This window comes from Pelodiscus sinensis, chromosome 3, assembly GCF_049634645.1.
Source record: "Pelodiscus sinensis isolate JC-2024 chromosome 3, ASM4963464v1, whole genome shotgun sequence".
In the NCBI taxonomy this organism is placed as follows: Eukaryota; Metazoa; Chordata; order Testudines; family Trionychidae; genus Pelodiscus; species Pelodiscus sinensis.
The window spans coordinates 167859231-167865230 of NC_134713.1; the positions used below are offsets into that span (position 1 = coordinate 167859231).

Genomic DNA, 6000 nt, shown 5'->3' on the forward strand with positions numbered 1-6000 from the left:
AAAGAACTCTCTTTTAAGTTTGTGGGAGTGGAATGCATGGGGCTAAACTCCATTGAAATCTGCTCTGATGGTAAGCTTCATGATTACATCAGGGATGAATTTAGCCCATTGCCTTTAACACAAGGGGCCATATACTGCCTTTATGTATTGTGTATGTGCATAGCCCCACTGCACCCTTTTGGATGTAATTAAGAGAATTTGACCCATGGGAATGCAATAGTAAAAGCAAATATTTAAAAAATTCTGCCATTGTACAGTATTGGCTGGGTGGTATGTGTACTACACAGAAGACAGGCTAAAACTTATCAGTATTTTGTAACTCTTTAACTTTCTGTTTTCATAGCAAACACTTCTGTTTTGCTTTTCACAGATGCCAATGTTCCCTGTCTGTCTGATCTGCCATCACCATGGTATCTGAGAGCTAACAAAAGTTACTTTAGCAGAGCAGCAGTTTGAGGAACCGTGTTCTGTCCCTTCCTTGTTTACTCTGCTAGAGGGGCACTTGGGCCCTTTCACTTTACCTCCTTTTTCTCTTTTCTTCTTCTGCCTTCAGTGAAGGAAAACTGAGCTATTCTTGTGCAGTTACTAAGGGAAAATGATTGGAAAACAGAAGGGTTGTATTTCTCACTTTAACCATAGAGATCCCTTTTCAGACTGATGGTTTGTGGAAGGGAGATTCAGAGCTGTGGTTCAGCTGCCAAGAAGGTCTGATTTCCCCTCCACCCACTCCTATGAGTCTGGCTCTTGGCAGTGATCACTGATGACTCCAGCTGTTATGGTAGGTCATGGAAAGCTGTCAAGTGAGGCAGTACATAAGATATGGGGCCCAGTCCAGCATAGGCCCTGAAGAACATACTCAGGGTCTGAAATTAGATCTGATATCAAGTTGTGAGTGCCATACCAAGCAGCCTTAGATTGGTGTCATCTTGTCAACCTGTTTTCCTCAGAAGATGAACAGCTAGTGCGAGGTGTAGAAATGTATGAGGGGGATGAGGAGATAGTGGTGTGTTCTAATTTATTCTATTCAGGGTTCTTAAGCTACACACATTACTGTACAATCTGAGCTTCTTCTAGTAGTGCATTAACAATGCCACTTACTTGTTCTCTCATCTTTTCCTGAGGGGGAGAAGAATATGCAGTCGAGTATTTTGTTAGGGAATTTTTTAAATACTATATAACACTGACCAAACATAAGTTTGTTAGAAAAGGCAAGGTCAAAGAATCATAGAAACGTGAGGCTGGGAGCGACCTTGAGCAATCAAAGGACCTATGCTGATGCAGGACCAAGTAAACCTGGACCATCCCTGACAGGGACTTAAATTAGATCTAATATAAAGTTGTGAGGGCCACACCAAGCAGTAGTTAGTCTGTCCAATCTTTCTTAAAGAACTCCAGTGATGAGCATTCCATAGCCACCCTTGGAAGTCTATTCCAGAAATTAGCTCACCTAAGAGCTAGAAAATTGTTCTTGTTCTTCTTTCCCTGGACATGGAGAACAACTAATAATAGCTCTTAGCATATTTGAAAATTATTAGTCTTCTTTTCTCAAGACAAAAATGTGCCCATTATTTTTAACCCTTCTTCATAGGTCAGCTTTTCTAAACCCTTTATCATTTTTGTTCTCTTCTGGACTCTCTCCAGTTTGTCCACATCTTTCCTAAAGTGTGGTATCCACAACTGGACACAGTACTTCAGATGACGCCTCACCAGTGCTGCATAGAGAGGAACAATTGCCTCTGTGGCTTACATATAACACTCTGTTAATACAGAATACTGGTCTGACTGTATCTCATTGATTCATGTGCAATTTGTAATCCGCTACAAACCCAAAATCCTGATCATCTCTGGTGCCAGCTATCCTGCTATTCCCCATCTGGTAACAGTGCATTTGAGTTTTCCTTTTAAAGAGCAGACCTTTGCATTTTTCTTTACTTAGTCTCATCTTGTTTATTTCAAATCGGTTTTCCAAATAGTCAAGATCATTCTGAATTCTAGTCCTGTTCTCCAAAGTGGTTGCAACCTCTCTTGGTTGGGCGTCAGCAGTAAATTTTATAAGCACATACTCTACCCCATTATGTAAGTCATTATTTACACTGTTTATGGATCCAGGACTGAAACTCTGTGGCGGGACCCCATAAGTTAGATCTTCTTTGTTTGAGAGTGAACCATTGGTAACTACTGTTCAAGTATAAAGTCTCAATCTTTTAATCAGTCTTAACTCACCTTCTAGCAATTTCACTGAAACCACATTTCTCTAGTTTGCCTGCAAAAATGTCATGTGGAACCGTGTCAATAGTCTTACTAAAATCAAAATATATCATGCCTATTGCTTCCCCCCTATCCTGTAAAGGCAATTAGGTTAGTTTGGCATGATTTTTTCTTGTGAAATCCATGCAGGCTATTCCTAGGTTTGGCTCCTACAGCATTTAAATAACAGAGCTGCAGCGAGGGTGCTCCTGGACCTGTCTTGAGCCGGGACTGAGTGCCTTCCCTTATCGACTAATCGTGTGGTCAATACAAATTTTATAGACTGCACAATTAGCCAATCACCCCCCCTCTTAACATCCTTATTTTCTACTAGTGTAAATGGTGTATTCTCCATAACTTGACATCTTTGAGGACTTCAGTAACTCAGTCGAAGACTGTGGGTTTATTACAGGAGTGGATGGATACGGTTCTGTGGCCTGCAATGTGCAGAGAATTAGACCAGATGATCATGATGATCCCTTTTTCCCTTAAAGATTGAGTCAGTGAGACCTGCCATTTGTCTGGCTCTTTCTCTTAGACTCCTGACCCCCATCTCTGACCCATGTCTCTGACTCTTGGTCTTTGACTGTTACTGCTATGACTGTTAGGCATGACTGCTCAAGCTATGAGTCAAAGAGGGCTTTGTTTGGGTAGGTGGTGGTCTTATGCCAACAGAAAACTCCTTCTGTACATGTCAGCTGCATCTAAACTAAGGGTCGACGCTGTCACACCTGTGGAGTGTAGATGAATCCTTAACTTTCATGGAAAAATGTTTCAAGTCTTCAGGTTTGCAAAGAAAAGGCTGAAAACATGACTTGAGTGTATCCTCAAGGCTGAGAGAACAAAGGCACATAAAATGACCCAAAATGGATTATTTGTTTATTTCTCTTTAATCTCATTGTTTTAATCTCATGATTTTTTTTATTTGGCTCCTGACTTTGGTCCATCAGAGATTGGCTGTGCTCCCAGGACAAAGAATTTTGCAATGACATAGCATCTCTCAGAGGAAGTTTCATTTTTGCTATTCTAAGAAATTAAGGAGGAGGCAGCAGGCGGCAGGAGACTACAGAGGTTGTATACATTCTGGCTGATACAAGTGGCATGTAGACACAGTATTTTTGTTCCTGAGTAAGTAACAGGTTTCTTCATACAAAGAGGTATATGGCCACTTAATGCAAGGGATGCTGATGTTTGAGAGGCATGTCGTACATCTGGGTTTTCCTGTACATGACCTCCTTTTTGGTCCTCCAGTCTCCATCCAGATAGATATTTGAATTATAAAAAACTTTCTTCAAAATCTATAACTACTTTCATGAAAGTTGTGGGAAAGGACCCCCCCCTCTCATCTGTGTGAATTGCTCAGGGCTCGGGCTTATCATGTCTCTCCTCTCTCCTCTTCCCCAGTGGAAAGAAAAGGGGTCTGCTTCCCCCCATGAAATGGGTGGGTAGTGTGTGAGCCTAGACCTTCCCTCTTATCCCATGACAGCTTACTTTGCTTAAGAGCCTTTTGTGAGGGGACCTTGTCAAGGGCTTTCTGGAAATCTAAGTATGCTATATCCACTAGCTCCAACTCCTTCCCCTGTCCCTGAAGGCGGAAGGAACCCGCATAGCTCTGCACTGACTGCCCTGACCCAGGAGGGCCTACAGATGTGTAGGCTAGGATGCCACACTGGAAAATGGATTTCCAGGTCTCTCCTTTCCAGTTCCCCAGCGCTAAGGTAAAACTGATCCTTGCCCCTCCTGACAATACATCTCCAAGATGTATTGGAGCCTGTCCATGACTGGGGATTCTGCCAACATATTTCCCAGCATGGTATGCCTGAGGTCAGACAAAACCTTGTGCAGAGCCTGTAAAGGAAGGGACAACCATAGGTCACAGTTGAGAAATTGGGAAACCTTCTCTCTGACAGTAACCCCTGCTCGGCCCATCAGCACACAGACTCTTAGGCTGAGAGGTCTCACCAGACATCCCAAAGGATGGCCTAGGTCATCAGAGGAGATCATCAGATAACTAGAGGAGATCAGTCTCTGAACACTATGCCAGCCTCACCTCTTTGGGATGGCTTCCCACAAGTCATAAGGAGGGTCTCTGAAGATGCCCCTGTCTTGCACTTCCGTTTAGCCTGGCTAATGTCAGGGTCTCTGGATGAGGTCACCACCTCCTCACCTTTCCCCAATAGGATGAAACCCTGCATCAGGCTTTTGTGATGTCACTGCCATCCTCACTTCTCCCCTGCAAGGCTGATGTGCTGCCCCTAGTCAGCCCCTTGGGGGACACAGACTGATAAAAATAAAGTGCTCTTAAATGAGCTACAGACTAACAGTTGCTCATAGTCATCGTTCAACAAGTGTTTGAGAAGAACTGATATTATAGTCAGAAACTGTACAGAGATAATAATTGCAGAGAAGCAGCATGACCAATGAAATACATGATTGCTTGTGACTTGTTTGGTTTTTAAAAAGAACAAAAGGACTTGAGTCTTCCCTATCAATAGCCACTTGCTTGGCCTATCAGCATTGAGATGGAGACGTGGGCGGTGGAAGGATATCAGCAGTTGTCCTGAAGGGTACCCCAGGTCACCTCTTGTGAGCCCCTCCCCCCACAACACTCCAGAAAGGAAAAGGAGCAAAAGAATCAAAAGAAGAAGAGAAACAAGGAGGGAAAGAAGAAAAGGGAACCCTAAAAGGACAAGCAACCCCCAAAGTCCCCAGTGATTCTATGAGACAGAGTCCTTGATAGGCAATCAAATAGTATTAACCAAGAGATTTCTTTGCCTAGAATTCAGCTGTACCAAGTGGATCATATAGAGCAGGTTTCAAACATTTCTGAGGCTCTTACCTTCTAAACAGGGACTACAAAATCAGTTGCAGGGAAGAAGAAAACTCCGACAAGGCTCCTTCTCATGCTCGTGTAGATTAACCCTAATTCTCTCTCACTCTCCAAAGAGAGACCTTGAACCCTTGTTGCTCATAGTTGCTCATAGGAGCCCTGTTGCTGCAAAGGCATGGAAGTCTCTGAGGTTGCCCCTGCCTTGTGCCTCTGTTCTGCCTGGCTGATGTCAGGGTATCTCTGTGAGGTCACCACCTTCCCACCACGTTTCCCAATAGGCGGAGGTCCTGCAACAAACTTTTGTGATGTCACTGCCACACCCACACCTCCCTTCTAAGGTTGATGTCCTGTTCCTGGCCAGCCTCTCTGGATGTCTGAGTTCCTTCCCTTGAATTCCACCTAATGAAAGCTGAGTCTGGGGAGCAAGCTGGCTGCACAGTAAAGCCCCAGAAGCTGCTTTTTGGCCACACTCAGTTTTTCTTTAATTTGTAGATGTTAAGGCCAGAAGAAGGGACCATTACAGGATTGAATCTGACCTCTGCATATCACAGCCCTCCTGTATATCATAGTAGCTAAATTTAGATCCAAGCATACACTAGAAAGGCATCTAGTCTTCATTAGAAAACACCAAGAAATGAACACTCTGTCACCTGCTTTGGTAATTTGATCCAATAGTGAATCATCCTCACTATGAAATATTTGTGCCTTATTTCTACTATTAATTTGTCTGTTTTCACCTTCCAGCCACTGGTCTTTTTCTGCCTTTTTCTGCAACATTAAACAGCCTTTTAATACCTGACTTTTTTTTCCATTGGTGGTCCAGCCCTGGAACACCTACAGCGTTGGTGCCTAGGGGCCTGTTGTTTTTCAGGTCATCTTATTTACCCTTTTAAACTATTGGCAAAATCTTATCTTTCCTTTAG

The 6000-nt window shown here is 43.3% G+C and overlaps 1 long non-coding RNA gene across 1 annotated transcript in view; it reads right to left on the reverse strand.

The window, feature by feature from the left end:
* LOC102446473 (uncharacterized) overlaps positions 1-5227 on the reverse strand; it is a 63110-nt gene extending 57883 nt beyond the window's left edge. Inside the window, exon 1 of the long non-coding RNA XR_003091335.2 lies at positions 5087-5227. This is a non-coding gene — a long non-coding RNA (uncharacterized LOC102446473). The remainder of the gene's footprint in view (positions 1-5086) is intronic.
* Positions 5228-6000: the final 773 nt, after the last annotated feature.